The sequence below is a fragment of the Arvicanthis niloticus genome, chromosome 4 (genome assembly GCF_011762505.2).
Source record: "Arvicanthis niloticus isolate mArvNil1 chromosome 4, mArvNil1.pat.X, whole genome shotgun sequence".
NCBI lineage: Eukaryota > Metazoa > Chordata > Mammalia > Rodentia > Muridae > Arvicanthis > Arvicanthis niloticus.
In genome coordinates, this window is record NC_047661.1 from 9,222,273 (window position 1) to 9,239,052 (window position 16,780).

Here is a 16,780-nt window from a genome sequence, read left to right on the forward strand (position 1 = left end):
TGTTTTGCAAATGTGCCTCTATGACAGGCTTAGTGCCCACAGTAGTGCTTTTGAATTGTAGTAGAATCTATACGAGGTAGAACAGAAAGGAGCCCTTTGGTCATTGTGTGGTGTGTATTTGCAGGGACTGTGGGGTCTCAGTCCTTTCCTCTCTCTTTGGTTTCCTAGCTATGGGTTATATGGAATGAATTTACCACGAGTTCTTGCAGTTCTTATTATGAGCCTAGAGCTTTTTTCTATTGCCATGCTACATACCCAAAAGTAGTGTTGACATCCAGTTTGGAGGCATATTTTTAAAAATTGTGCACCTCAGTCATATTTCTTTATAAGTTACTCCAGACAATTTGTAGTTGCAAAAGAAAGCTGACAAATGGAGATACCTTGGTTGACTGAGAAGGCTGGGAAAGGGTATTAAATGATCATTTCAGACAAAGAAGATACTAAAAAAAAACCAAGAAAAAGTGCCTCTGAAATATATATGTATATATATGTATATATACATATATATATACACTTTCTCTGATGCCTTACATTGTACTTTATACTACAGAAACATTGTACTGTTGTCTCTCTCATATATATATATATATATATATATATATATATATATAATATGTATATATATATATATAAACATTGTACTGTTGTCTCTCTCATATATATATATATCATATATATATATATATATATATATATATACATTGTACTGTTGTCTCTCTCATATATATATATATATATATATATATATATATATATATATGAGAGAGACAACAGTACAATGTTTCTGTAGTATAAAGTACAATGTAAGGCATCAGAGAAAGTGTATAGAAGCTGAGAAAGTAAATGCCTTTTACAATGACACTCTGGCAATATTGTAGAGACAAAGGTCAACATAAGAATAACAGCTAGGAGTTGTAAGATGCTGAAGTGGTGTGGGTTCTGACATAATCTGATAGAGGACCATGGATGCAGGTCAGAGAGTTCAGTTCATAGGAGGTTAAGCAAAAGATATTATTAGATGGTAGAGTGGAGCAATTTAAATACACTCTATTGAGGAATATATGATGAGTTCAAGTTGCATTTAGGACAAATCAGTAAGATGGCTAAACAGGAAGTGGATTTATGGGTATACACTTTAAGGGAGAAGGAGGTACAGAAAACACACAGTTAAGATCAGGGATAACCTCCATTTCTGTGGATATGATATTAGTGAGTGGGTTTCCAGGTGTAAGAGATTGTGATGATGATGACAGGTGCAAGTTAGAATTAGTTTAATAGTGGGTAGAAAAAGAACATCAGTAAGAAAACAGAGACTGAGCATAAAAATAGAGAATAGAAAAAACACAAAACACAACAAAACAAACTTGAAATCATTTGGACATCAAGGGAATGAAGAACTTCAAAGATAGCATTTGTGTGAGTTCCTGCTGTGTAGGTTCTTCAACACTCTGTAATTGTCTTGTCAGGACCATGGATGGTGAGCACGTTATATTTGGATTTGTTATCACAACATAAAGAAGTGGAACTCATAATATTGGGGACATCACTTTTTCAGAATGGTGGAAGCAGATCATAGTCATTAAGACATCTATAGAAGCTGAGATGGTAAAGGAAGAAAGTGATGGTTACATCTTGTAAAGGTTAATACAAGGAAAGGAATAGAATAATTGATTAGGACTAGAAGCAAAGAATTTAAAGTTTGTTGGAAAGGAAGAGGACTTGAAGTTCTTTAAAAAAAGATGAATTGGAAAGATCAGTGAACTAAACTCTGAGTTTCTGAATGAGGCAGCAGTTGGTGGGATTGAGGAACAGAAGCCATTTAAGTATCAGGGCTTGTTCTGCCGTGTTTTGGTATATACTTTCTGGTAAGACTAGAATACATCCATTCTTTTTGGACATTGAAATAATCATAGAATCCTCTGTAGTCATCAAAATGAGAATAGAGACCATACATATGGCCACACCTATGTGTCACTTTCCACCCTCATCCTGGATGCTTCAGACGAAGGTTTCAATTTCAGTAAGAATTCTGGGAATAAAGCCCAAGCATGATCTTCAACAGTCTGTAATCTGATTCATCCTACCCTGACACACCCTCTACTCTTTTGTGAGTGTAAGAAGTGTGATTAAGAAGTGAAGGAACAGGGAAGTGGAATTGGAGGCTCCCATTGTCTGACATGTACACAAATGAGAAACAAGCCTTTGGCTTCACTTCCAAAATTCTTTATTGTAGAATAACCCAGCTTCATATTTTATTGACATATTGTATATAAGCCATTGATGCTAGAGTGCTATTGACTTAGATGTTTTCTGACATCAAGGCAGGCATTATCTGTAAACTAAATTATAATTTGCATAAAAGAAAAAATATGATTTAGATTTAAGTAATATGTGATGGTTTGAAGATACAAACATGAATGAGTGTTTACTTCTGTGAGTGTGCATATACCCTCTTACTCATATATCAGTGTCTTCTTGTATATGTATTTCATTCACTCTGTCTTTAAAATAACTACATGCCATTGCATGAATTCTGTCAATTTAGACTCTACTGATTTACCTGTTTTATATGAATGGAACTTGATGTTGGGTTAAATATTTCCTTTTATGCACAATGCTGCAAAGTATCTTTGTATTTGCTTCTGTGTGATGAATATAAATATATCCTTGAGCTACTTCAGGAAAAATTTATGACAGATAGCTATATATCTTTAACACTTGTCATTCATAAATATAACTTATTTTTGAAAAATTGAAGGTGTAAAACTGTAGGATTTGTGTTTCCATATCTTTGCATTTCTTTTATCATTCAAGAGACATCTTCAAATAAGATTAAAATACTCTGTACTGGTTTCTGCTGAACTGCCTGAGCATATGATTTGTCTAGTTTTAGGTAAAAATCATGTTTCCTAACAGTTTGAAATATATTTTCCTCTGTAAAGTTATTTTTTTATTATAAAATTTTCAAAAATTTTCACCAACTATAATTTTAATTTTTATCTCACTGAAATTTGATCATTCTATTATATAGAAATACTGTGTTTATTCAGTATTCTGATTCAGTACTATTTTATCTTCTGCTCATGCATTGTAGTTAAGATCATGCTCTAGTTTATGAAAATGAAATATTTATTTTTCTAGAATATTTATGTTTTCATCTGTATGGTTCAATACTTAATCCTCTTGGAATTTTGTCATTATCTGATATAAGAGAAAAGAGTAATTAGGTTTGAACTGAGCTATTTCTTTTTGATTAACTTATATATTGTATATTTTAAAAGTATTCAGATACCTGGTTATTATTATTTTGAATAATTTTTCTATTCAAAGAAAGTTATGGACATTATTTATTTTAGATAGAAGCTACTAAGAGGAACTAAAAGAGAGAATCCAATTATGACATGGATATTACTAAACTCTACTGTAAAGGAACACATTGATTTTACTTTGGAGAATAGCACTAACTTCAACTCTGTGTTAACATGTATTTGAAGACATAATTACTTGATGTCTCATTTTCTAGGTTAGGCTGTCTATGTAAAAGTTATTTTGGGGAGTGGACAGTGATATGACTCAGCAATTAAAAGTAAATTTTATGATCTGAGTTTGATTCTAGGGACCCACATATCCTAATTTTCTTCCCCATTTTGGTGACTAAAAGCAATTTAGTGGAAGGAAAGGTTTGTCTCAACTTATGCTTCTAGGTAATAGTCCATCATCATTGAGGTAAGTTAAGACAGGAACTCCAAAACAGGAACTTGGAGGCAGAAAGTTTTGAGAAATTTGATCTACTGCTTGCATATTATTTGGTTCCTGCTCAGCCAGCTCAGAATTCTTTTATACAGCCCAGATCTACTTATCTAAGGTTGGCACTTTCCATCCTGGGCTGTGTTATTTCTAATCAATCCCCAGTATGGTTAGTCTTAGATATGGCCAACATCCAACCTGATCTGAGGTGGTCCCTTAGGTAAAAACCTCTCAGGTAGCTCTGGATTGTGTCAAGTTAATAGGTGAAATTAACTAGGTAAGATACCATGTAAAAGTGGAAGGTAGAGAAGTGACTCCACAAAGCTGTCCTCTGGCTTCATAAATGCACAATGGCACATTTCCTTGTGTCATTAACACACACTAATAAAAAGTTATTATTGTAATAATCAAAGATATCTCAAAGATTTGAAACTCCAGGAGACATTGCTGTCTTGTCAATCAAGTAGTCATCAGAGGCCATATGTGATGCCCTGGTTTAGGCCAATGAGAAGATTTTGGAGTTAGGAGATTACAGAAAGAATGTTACTTATTAGCTAAAATTAACAAGTCGTTTACATTTTACCTATTTCTCATATCCTTTATTGCTTCTTTATGTTCCAGGATTCTGTCCATAATTCCTCTTTAATCCATAATCACAAAACCTTAATTCCCAAAGCTTCAACAATGTCTCAGAACATCCTTTTTCTTGTCCTGTAGAGATTGGAGGGTGCTGGTGAATTTTTCTGTGAAGTTATCTGTATTAAGGCAGTTTTTCTCTTCTCTTCTCTTCTTTCTTTCTTTCTTTCTTTCTTTCTTTCTTTCTTTCTTTCTTTCTTTCTCTCTTTCTTTTTCATTTTTCTTTTTGGAGAGATACCACTAATTTCAATTGTTAATTGCATCACATTGGAATAACAGTACTTATCAGTACTGATATTGACCTACATCATCTAATTGGAGACAGTGCTTGACAGGCCTTTAGTGTACGAGAAGAATTTTTTTGTACTCTATTTTCATACTGTACTCTTTGCAAAAGTGTCCATGTGTGTAGCCATGATTAAGAGGTAGGAGTTGCTGTCAACCTTCTTTGGGGTAGGATATCTATAGACATTATTTAGAATAACTTTAAATAGATTTAGTAATTTTTATTTTTACATTCAAATCATTGATTTATATAATGAACTCATGCACATTATTTTATATAAGTGTTGTAGTTCAGTACTACTTTACTTATTCCAACTGTGGCAGTGTTGGCCACTAGGACATTTTTAAGTTGGCACCTGGTACCTTTGACAAACTATGACTAGCTTTGAATCAAATCTTATGCTGTAATTTGTGTGTGTGTGTGTGTGTGTGTGTGTGTGTGTGTGTCTGTCTGTCTGTCTGTCTGTCTGCCTGTCTCAGAATCTGCTATCTTTCTAGGACATTTTCTTTTTTCTTTTGGAGAATAAAGCAAGATTATCAAGAAAGCTATGCTTATTACTTATGTGGTCTCCTTATTTCTAGGACCCAGAAGCTGGGAAAATTGGGGATTATGCATGAAGAATAATTCAACATATCTATTATATTTCCATATAGAGATATCTTAATTAAATGAAATGTTGGTTAACATCAAAATTTCATTGCAAATTTATCACTGCATGCATTTTATTAGTCTTCTGCTTTAGCCTTCCACTGCAAGAATGGTTCAGGTCTAAAGTGAGTTTAAAGTGGTAGATTAGTTACTTTTATGTTGATGTGCTAAATGATCATGACTCAAAGTATTATACAAGGAAAAGTTTATTTTGGCTCATCGATCTGGAGGAGGAGTCTTTAATAGCAAGGGGCATATAGAAGCAGGCAGTTGGAGCAGAAAACTAGAGAATCTCATTTTATAGCACAAAAACTGGAAGTGGGTAAGGTTACAAAGCCTGTTTCCAGTGATGTTCATTCAAACAAGGCTTCACATTCTAAATACATACTATCTTCAAATAGTACCAGCACCTGGAGACAAAGTATTCAAATTCACAAGCTTATGGACAACATTTTTGTTGTTGTTGTTGTTCAAACTGCCACAAATGGTTTGTGGTTGTCAAATTGTAGCTCCATGGGAAGCAATTTTATCATCTAAAGAAACAGTTCTCAACCTTCCTAATGTCATGACCTTATAAATGCAACCCCAACCCTAAAATTTTTTCATTGCTACTTCATAACTGTAAATTTTGCTGCTGTTATGAATCATAATATAAATATATGATATGCCAGATATCTTATATCCAACCCAGAGAATTAATGATCTAGACTATTAGATTTACTATAGTTCCTTTTGCTTTTATTTTTTTCAAAGTGACTTAGGTAAGCACCTTATTTCTCCTTCAGTGAAGTTGATTTCATCCTGATATACTGAACCATTTAAATGAATTATTCAAGATTTGCACATGGCAGTATCTACTCCAAATTATAAAGCCTGCTGATTTTGACAAATGCTTGCCAGATATTCATTACTACAGCCCTACACAGAATAGTATCACCATCCTAAAATAACCCAAAAGCTCAGCCTTATCTAGACAACTATGCCAATAGGTGGCCATTCACATGTCATCTGCCAAATGCTAAAGTGTTTGTGGTGTCTCTTGCCTTTCTTTATCTATAATGTCAGAAAATCGGAGTCATAGTGATAATACTATAGCACATTTATTAGTATCTATCATGGAAGATTCACTTGTTTTAATTTTATGCATTACTAGATTTTTATGGCTAAATAATTGTCCATTTTGTGAACATACTGCAACTTATTAATTTACTTCTAACAGTAAAGGCTTGGCTCTTTTTACTGTTAATGTTATAAGTAGCTACAATCATTTATTTGGGGCTTTTTGTGTGAACCCTCTATTTCAAGACAGTGTGAACTTCTGGATCCTATGGTAGACAGTATGTAGTGCTGGAAGAAGTTATCAGGCTGTCTTTCTAATTATTTGTTGCAGTTTTCATTCAGAATGGAAATTTCTGTTGTTCTCTACTCCTTCCAGATGGTGGGCATGCCACTTGACATTAAGTGTGTGTGGTGTTATCTCATTTTACGTTAGTGTGTAAGTCCCTGTATTGAGTCAATGCTTCTTTTTCTTATCTTTTGTCAGTACATCTCCTTTGGCTAGGCTTCTATTTAGATATTAATACCATTTTAAAATTTCTTGTTGTTAATAGGCAAGCTTTGATATTTTGAATATATTCTTATACCAGATACAAATTTTGGAAATAATTTCCTCAAGTTGGCAGTCTCTCTTCTTATTTTCTTAGCAGCATATATGAGAGAGAAAAACAATCATTTTAGTGAGGTCTAAGTTAACAATTTTCTTTCTTTGTGCATGTTTGACACAGGGTCTCTGCAGCCAGAGCTGGACTAGAACTCGCTCTGTAGCTCAGGTTGTCCTCAAACCCACAGTGGTTCCTCCTGCTTCAGCATCAAATGTGCTGGGATTACTTGCACAATCACATCCACTTCTCTGTTTTCCTTTCCAAGAAACTTTATACTTTAAATTTTTTATGATCCATTCTAAGCCAGTTCTTTGTAAAAGGTACTGCAGTTGAGGCAGGATTATAGACTGTGATAGGACCTTTCTTGGCCATTTGTGTTTGACTCAAGGATCTTGGAAGATTGACACTTATAGTCACCAAAGGTAGACTTGGGCTTGTTAATCCACTCTCTCATGCCAATTATGGCTAAAGGTCTGGACTGTACTGGGAGTAAAATCAGAAGCAAGCTTTTTCAAGAGACATAAATGAAAAGTGAGACAGTGGTAAAAGCCATCACACGTCTAGGGCCTTCTATGAAGACATAAAAGAAACTTGATGAAGACCCAGGCAATTGCTATGAGCCTGATCAACTCTTCAGATTATCACGGAATGAGTAAATGTAGGGCTACCATATACTCTGTAAATATCTCTGCTAGGGAGGTAATCCTTCTAGGGAGGTGATAATTGACTTCTCATGTACTGCCCACCTTTGTCCACCTCTGAGTATTGATTTGTTAGTTATTGATCTTGCACCCTTGCAGATATCTCATGTTTTTTATTATGTAAATATTTTTCTACTAGGATATAGCTTCATTTGTTCTTAATCTTAGTTAACTCTAAGTCTATGGGAATCTAAGTCTAGAGTCTCTTTCCTGGAGTAGGTGGAAGTTTTCTTCAAAGCTGTTTACCTCTTTAGTATGTTCCAATTTGCTATATAGGAAGCAAAGATATAAGAGATACTATGCATTATTATTATTATTACTATTATTATCACACCTGTTTTTCACGTGTGTTATAGTATGAGGAGAGCCAGCCTTTTATTACTGGCCCAGAGCTCCATCCTTCAACTTATATGTCTAGCTTAGTCATCCCATACATATCCAGGAATTCTCTTAGACATCTTCTTCATTTTTCTAGACTTTGCCATTAACTTTTTATCTTCTTTCCAACTCCGACCCATTCTTACTGTAGTATATATGATAAATTTGGAATTTTCATCATGAGTCCATTTCCCTCACTGTCTACATGGGACTATATCTTGCAACACTGTAAGGAATTACAGCACAGAGCTCTCTATCTGATACTATTACCCTGAGAGTAAGGATTTCAACATGAATTTGTGAAAGATACACATATTTATAAAATGGCAGTATACAGTTTACTTCTGTTTTCTGCTTTATTGAGCTCAGTAAAAATCTTAGTATTAAAAACCATTTCAGCTGAGGATTCATTCATCTCAGATGGTACATTGCTTGTTTCCCATGCACAAAGCCCCAGAGTTTGCTCCTCAGCACTGTAAACTAGGCATGAGATTTAATCACATCATTTAGGAGGTGGAGAGAGGAGGATCAAGAGGTCAAAATCATCTATGTCTACAAAGTGAATGCAGCCTGAGTTGCATGAGTCCTTGGGTAAAATGAGTTTATTAATTCTCCAGTGACTGTCAAAAGGGCTATCATCTTACCCTGCACCAAGTAAACTCTTCCTTAAAAGAAAAGTGAAGAAAGAGGAAGAATGTTCTTGCTATGAATGGCTTTACTGTCAATTTGCCACAAATTGGAATCTTTTGAGTAGGGTATGTCCAGATTGCCTTGATTGATATGGACAGTCCCACCCTGATTGTTGTGGTACCTTCTGGCAGGAGTCCAGAAAGAAAGGATATGGCAGAAGAAAGATGATTTTCAATTTTGGCTTGTTTAGTCTTCCCTCATGCCAAACAGTTAATTGGTCCTATTGCTACTATTGATTCCTTTACTGATAAAACGTGTTTCTAAGATTCCATTGTGGACGAAGGACTACAGGCTCTCCAGGAGTATTTCAAACTTCCAGAGTCAGATGAGGATTGCTGAAGCATTCAGTCTTGTGAGTGAAGTACTCAGTTTTGTGAGTTGTCACCTTCCCATTCTGAATAAAAGCCTTACTCTCTGGTAAGGACTTAGTAACTACTGTATACTCATCTCTCACATGTGAATATGTATTACTCCCACTCATTATGTTTCTCTAGAGAACCATAACTAACCCAGTTTATGTGGGGTGCTGAGCTATGAGAGACAACCAGGCGCCTGGTCGAACGAGCTTCTGAACCCCGGAGACCCTTTGGGATGGCAGACGTTCAGCTTTGTTCCTGGTCCCCTGGCTCTCTCAGCTTCCGCCCTTCACAGCCCCTCCCACAGAGAGAGATTGAGAGGTCTACGACCATCCCTACGTGAGAGGTCATGTAGGAATAGTGGCCCAGGCTCTCCTCACATGCATATGAAGCATCCCCAAAACCTCAGACTAAGCCAATGGGATTACATGCTGCTAAAACCTTCACCCACCCCAAACTGTATATACTGATCTTAACTGAGAAGTAAAGCGTGCACAAGAATCATCCTGTTGTCCGAGAGCTTCTGTCATGGACCCTCCCCTCTTCGCCAGCTAGTGGGCTCCAGAGCTGTTAACACTGGGCAAGAGATCTACTCTGTTTCTCTGCTAACTAGCCGGCACTTCCTGGCTTAGCAAAGAGCTGTAACACTTCAGAAGATGAGGGCACTCCCAGAGCACCTTCCCTACAGAGAGCACCACTACAGAGAGGGTGACAGGCAGCTGCAGACCTTCCCTGCTGGCACTATGTCCTGGACAGCGACAGCAACAGAGACAGTGGCTGTTTGCATCCTATCTTCTGCCAAGCCAGAAACTTTCTGGGACCCAGCTGGAGACAGGTCCGACAAGTTTATCATATTCTCACTTAGTTCCTGTGCTTAGAGAGAAATTTTGGTTTTTGTTACCATTAGTGTTTCATGCTTGTGCTGTTTATAAAATCTAAGATATTCCTCTCTATTCTCTTTCTAATTTGAAGAGGGCTTTTTTTTAAAAAATCATGAATCTTACTAGATTTTGTCAGGTGGTTTTCTGTGTGAAGTGATATGATCTTATATTTTGTCTTTAAAATTTCTTGCTTCTAGCTTTAGAAGATAGTTTATAATATTTGTACCATACTTTCTTTAAGTGATTGGTAAAATCTACCTGAGAAACCATTTGTGTTTAACTTAGGAGGCCTGTTTTAATGTGTTTTCTCTATGTGATCTTTGGTGGTAACAGGAGCCACAGGAATCAACACGGATGCAGGCTGTAGTAGGACCATAGACCCAGAAATAACAACTTGGGGCAGTCATTCTATCTTTTCACAAAGTAGGTTCTAAAAACTGAATTCAGGTCATCAGGCCTGGTGGCAAACTCCATTACCTCCTGGCCCACATCTTGCTGGCCCGAATGTTGCCTTTATTTTATGGCATAGCTTCTATTAGCTTAATGGAGAATATAAAAGATGAAATGTTTGTGTTTTCTCGAGTTACTGTCCATTGTTCTTTATTTCTCTTACATATAAGTAACATCTGTCAGGTATTTTTTTTTTCTACTTAAACAGTTTGAACAGATTGTTTCTGGCTGGCTACATTTGGTGTCAACAGATTTTCTGAGATTTTATTCAAGGAACTACTTTTCTTTCTTTTTAAAGAAAAATTTCTTTAGATATAAGAGCCTTGATACTGTAGAAACACAGTAGTTAGTTTTTTGCAATGTAAATGTTTGCAATATTACTAATATTAGTATTTTTGTCACTGCTTTTCTACATGTAAGATGCTTCATTCTCCTCTACTTTCTTGAAGGACGTCCTATTTGCTTCTCTAAAGCTCTGGTGGCTGGTGTCTTCACTAGTGTTGTATTTCTGTAAAGAGACACCCCAACCATGGCAACACTTAGAAAAGGAAACATTTAACTGGGGCTTGCTTACAGTTTAAGAGATTTAGTCAATGCTCATCATGACAGAGAGCTGGTAGCTAACAGGCAGACATGGCACAGAAGAAGTAGCTGAGAGTTCTATAACTGTATCCACAGGAAGCAGGAAGAGAGGTCTGGCTTTGTCACTTGAAACCTCAAAACCCACCCCCAGTAACATAATTCTTCCAACAAGACCATACCTCTAGGCCTTTGAAATAGTGCCACTCCCTGGTGACCAAACATTAGAATATATGAGCCTATAGGGGCCATTCATATTCAAACCACAACATTCTATTCCCTGGCCCCCATAGGTTTGTGGCCATATCAAAATGAAAAAGTGCATTCAGTCCAAGTTCAAAAGTCCTCATAGTCTCAACATGAAGTCAAATGTTCAAAGTTTCTGCTTACTCTCAAGCAATCTCTTAACTCTAATCTCCTGTAAAACCAAAACTCAAAATCAGATCACACACTTCCAACATAAAATGGCACAAGATATACATTACTATTCCAAAGGGAGAAACGGGAGCATAGTAAGAAAAGTCTGGACAAAAGGACATCTGAAAACCAGCTGGGCAAAGCCCAAACTCTACATCTCCATTAAAATTCTTATCCTTAGGCATATTTTTAGGATGAGGGCAAAAAGCAGCCACATTCTTGGCCAGTATACCACAAGAATTATCTCTAGGCTACTTACTAACATTCTTCTCCTTGGAAACTTCTTGAACTGGGACCCCATAGTTTAAGTCACCTTCATCACTCTCTTCCATGTTCCTATTAGTACATTAAGCCTTATTTAAAATATTTAACTACTATTCTAATCCAAAGTTTCAGCGTTATTTGTCCTGTCAAACAATACACTATTCACTGGTAGGAACATTTGATTTAGCCAGTGATCTATTGTGAAGAGACACCATGATCATGACAACTCTTACAAAAAAGCATTTAATTGGGGCTTATGTACATTTTCCAGAGATTTAATCCATTCTAATCACAGCAAGAATGGTGGTGGTAAGTAGGCAGACATGTACTGAAGAAGTCACTGAGAGTTCTACATCTGAATCTGTAGGCAGCAGGAAGATGGAACTAAGGGCTTGCCTTAGTCTCTTGAACCTTCAAGGCCTACCACCAATAACACACTTCTTAAACCAGGGTCATACCTCCTACTTCTTTCAAATAGTGCCACACTTTTTTGACCACAAATATTTGAGTTTATAGTAGCCATTCTTATTCAAACCACTATGTAGATTCTTGGAAGAAGGAGGGAGACATTATCTATGCCCAGTTTGTTCTTGATGTTTTTTGGCCTGGTGATTTAGTGTTTGTTATTAAATTTGAAATGTTACTCATAACTCCAAATATTCCTTCTGTTCTCATTCCAAGCCATTTTTTGAAATTGCCCTATGGTTGCTTGCTTTTCTGTTACATTTATTAATTTTTTATTTCTTTGAATTTGGTTTTGAAAGTTTTAGTTTTATTTTATAAGTCTTAAATTCCTTTGGGTTGAATTCACTGCTAAGCATATCAAAGGAATTCTTTATTTTTCTGCCTGTCTTTATTTTTATTAAATATAAACACACTTGCATTGTCACCTTTCAGTATGTATCTCAAAGATCAAATTCAGGTCCTCAGACTTGGAGGTAAGTACCTTTGCTTTCTGAGCTATCTCATCACCATCTCTTAATTTACTTCCCAACATTTTCACCAGTTCATCCAAACTATCATTTAAATGTTCCTAGTCCTTTAAATCCTGTGTCTTTATGCCTTTCATTCCAGTAGTCTTGGGTCTTTGTGTTTCTCTGGACCTCCAGTTTTTCTTTTAATCTCCAAAGCACCATAAATTTTTATTCTAAATAGTTCAAACCTATAAATCTCCACAAAAAGTGTTTATCTAAATTATTGTGGGAAAGGTAAGCCTTCTGCCAGGAATTCAGGGTTTGAGATTAAAAAAATTCTTTCACACTTATTTTTTCAAAAACTGTGTACTAAAGTGAAATTTACCACCTCATTCAATTGTAAGCACAAGCTCCATTGCTCTTGGCAGTGTCTGGAATACTACTGGCAATAGAACACACTTTACCATTTTTATTTTTATAAATCACTGTATTATTTATGCCCAGCAATGAAAATATGTAAGTTAGTAGAGTCTCCTTTAATTATGTTATTTAAAGTGTGAGTAAAAAAACACATTCTGGTCAAAAGTTTTTTTTTTTTCCAAAGCATGAGACAAAAATGCCCCTCAACTACAGAAAAAATAAATTGAGAACCTTTGCTTCTACAACTTCAAGGAGTTAAAAATCTGCCAAAAACTGGGAAAGAAACATCATTTCAGAGGCCTTAATAACAGTCAATGAGAAGAGCCAGTTTCATGATTATAGAAGTATAAATATGTAGCAGTCTTCAACTCTGTAATACCTTGGATAGACTGCTATAATGATTTTCATATACATTTTGCTCATAGACCATGAACATGGTCAGTGCCCACTTCACCACAGTATTATAGAAGAAACTAAAGATCTTCTTGAGTCTCCAGAAATGGACACAATCTGCTCACAAATTGACTTCAGTTTGGAGAGACCCAAATAATACCTATCATCTACAGAACTGCAGTAAGAAGTATTATTATTAGGCACTAAGTCTGTGGTCATTTTAGCAGCAATAGAAAACTAATGCACAAAGAATTGCCATTCCTCATCAAGGTACAAATTATCAGTAAGGCTAAGCATCTTCCTGCCTTTGAAAGCAATGCTACTAACCCACCATATTCTGAAAGGAAATTTTATGAAATGAAATAAAGGCTGGTCATTAAGACATGCTACATTTTGGCAGGGGAAATGAAGATGTTATCTGTGCCAACAAAGGCATCATATGATTGCACTCTTGTTATTCTTCACCCTTTCCTACTTGTTTTCTTTAATTTCTAACTTGGGTCCATGGCTAATTATGATAATTCAGATTTTCCTCCATAATTTGCTGCATATAAGAACCCTAACTAAGAAATAGCTTTTAAGGAATTGATTGCTCATGGCAATAAGTTGAATATAAACTTTTATTGTTGAAGAATACATATGGATGAAATGCTGTGCCAGAAAATTCTAATGAAAAAAATTGATGTATTCAGAATACTGAAGAGCAATGGTTTGCTCTGACTATGCTTCTGAGGTTGAAATAAGTTATATGCAATTATATTTTTTATATCTCTTGGTAAGTGTAATTCTGAAAATCTATATTGGTGCCAGAACATCACTGCATATTTTCACAAAAAAATGAACCTTTTAAAAACAAATCAAATGGACATGAAGCTCTTCAGTTCCCCATTAAAACTGGGCATGGAAGAACTCTGAGTGACAAGGCTGCAGGAATACTGCAATATTATCAACAGATATTCAAAGTTTATAGGCAGTTTTATGAAGTTAAAATACTTAAGAAAATTCTTTGTTTTTTCTTTCTAATTAGTTATACTATGTTTAGTACCTATATTATGTATGGTGTGACAAAATGTGTCTTATTCATAGCTTTTTAAGTCTTTGTATTGTTTGACCCAGCTGGAAAAAGAAAACAGTAACATATTTGTAAGCATTTGCTTTCAGAATTGACAAATTTATGTGAGAAAGATGGCACTCTATTAAAAGCACAGCCTATCATGTTCCCAGAAGTCATCATCTCATGTTATAATTATTTATTCTACATGATCATTATAAAGTAATGCTACTTTAAAATTGTTTGATGCCTCATCTCCACAAGAATTCATCCATCCATCCATTTATCTACAACTTTTTTGTATTTATCATGTTAACTGTCGTAAACTCTGCAGTTATAATTGTGAAATAGACTGTGACCAAGTTCTTAGCCAATGGAAAAGGGTATATATAGTTAGTTACTATAAGCATTATTCGATAACCTAGGAGACTTTACTAATATACTGATAATTCTGTACTCATGGAACTGTGTCCTTTTTTAGTTGTTATTTACATGTTTTATGTTTGTTTGTTAGTATTTATTTATACATATTCATGCGCTAAAATTAAGACTTCTTTATATGTACTTTACTTTCAATATGGGATTAATGGTGTACAAAAGGAAATTTTGATACAAGTATATAATATACATTAAATATGTTTTATTGACATGCCTTACTACTCTTGCTTTTCTCCCTGAATTGTTCTCTATTGTTTTTTGACAGATAGACAGACAGACAAACACACACACATACACACACACACACATACACACACACACACACACACACACACACACACACACACACACACACCGACAAATGCAGTTACTTGTGTGAGATTTTAAGTGTATAAAGCCTGAGCACTTCAAATGAGAGAAAATATCGTTGGCTTTCTGAGAATAAATACTCACTTCATAAAGTTAGTTCCACTTAAACCCATTCTACTGAAAATGATGCCATTTTGTTCTTTATAGCTGATAAATCCACTGAGCAGATCTTGGGTGGCAGCTCTGTCCCCAATCTCTAAGAACTCAGAGGAAGCGGGAATCCCAGGTGCTCTAACTTGGGCAGTATCTTAGGTAAGCAGACAGCAAGGCTCACCCCAAACAGGGAGTAACTGCGAACCACAAGGACCCAGGAAGTCACTCCCAGCCTGGAGCACTGTTTCCCTTTGGACTGGGTCAGAGCACTGAGAAGATCTTGGGTGGCAGCTCTGCCCCCAATCTCTAAGAACCCAGAGGAAGCAGGGATCCCAGGTGCTCTAACTGAAGCAGTATCTTAGGTAAGCAGACAGCAAGGCCCGCCCCAAACAGGGAGTAACTGGGACCCACAAGGACCCAGGAAGTCACTCCCAGCCCAGAGCACTGGTTCCTTCCAGTCTGGGCCCAGGGACTGAGCAGATTCAAGATGGCAGCTCTGTTCCCAATCACACAGAACCCGAGGAAGTGGGGCTCCCAGAGCTCTAACCTGGGCATCATCAGGTCTGCACTTGAGCACTGAGCACATTTTGGGCCCCAGTGCTTACCCCAGTAGTTACACTCACCTCACAAAGTTCTGATACAACCAAGATAATAGAAAAGACAGGGTCTAGTCAGGGACAGGGCAGGTAGCACTAAGGAGATACAGATGACAAAAGGCAAGTGCAAGAACATAAGCATCAGTAACCCAGGAAACTTGGCATGATTAGAACCTAGTTCTCCCACATTAGAATGTCCTGAATTTCCCATATCACCAGGAAAGCAAGATTCAGATTTAAAATCACTTCTAATGATGATGATAGAGGACTTTAAGAAGGACATAAATAACACTCTCAAAGAATTTGAGGATAACACAGGTAAACAGGTAGAAGCCCTTAAAGAGGAAACACAAAAATCCCTTAAAGAATTACAAGAGAACACAACCAAACAGGTGAAGGAATTGAACAAAACCATCCAGGACATAAAAATGGAAGTAGAAGCAATCAAGAAATCACAAAGGGAGACTACCCTAGAGATAGAAAACCTAGGAAAGAAATCAGAAGTCATAGACACAAGCATCACCAGCAGAATACAAGAGATAGAAGAAAGAATCTCAGGTGCAGAAGATACCATAGAAAATACTGACACAACTGTCAAAGAAAACACAAAATGCAAAAAGTTCTTAACACAAAACATCCAGGAAACCCAGGACACAATGAGGAGACCAAACCTAAGGATAATAGGTATAGATGAGAGTGAAGATTTTCACTCTCATCTAAGGGAAAAAGATGAAAAGCCAAGAAACATATAAAGGCAGACCTATCAGAATTACAGCAGACTTCTCACCAGATACTATAAAAGCTAGAAGATG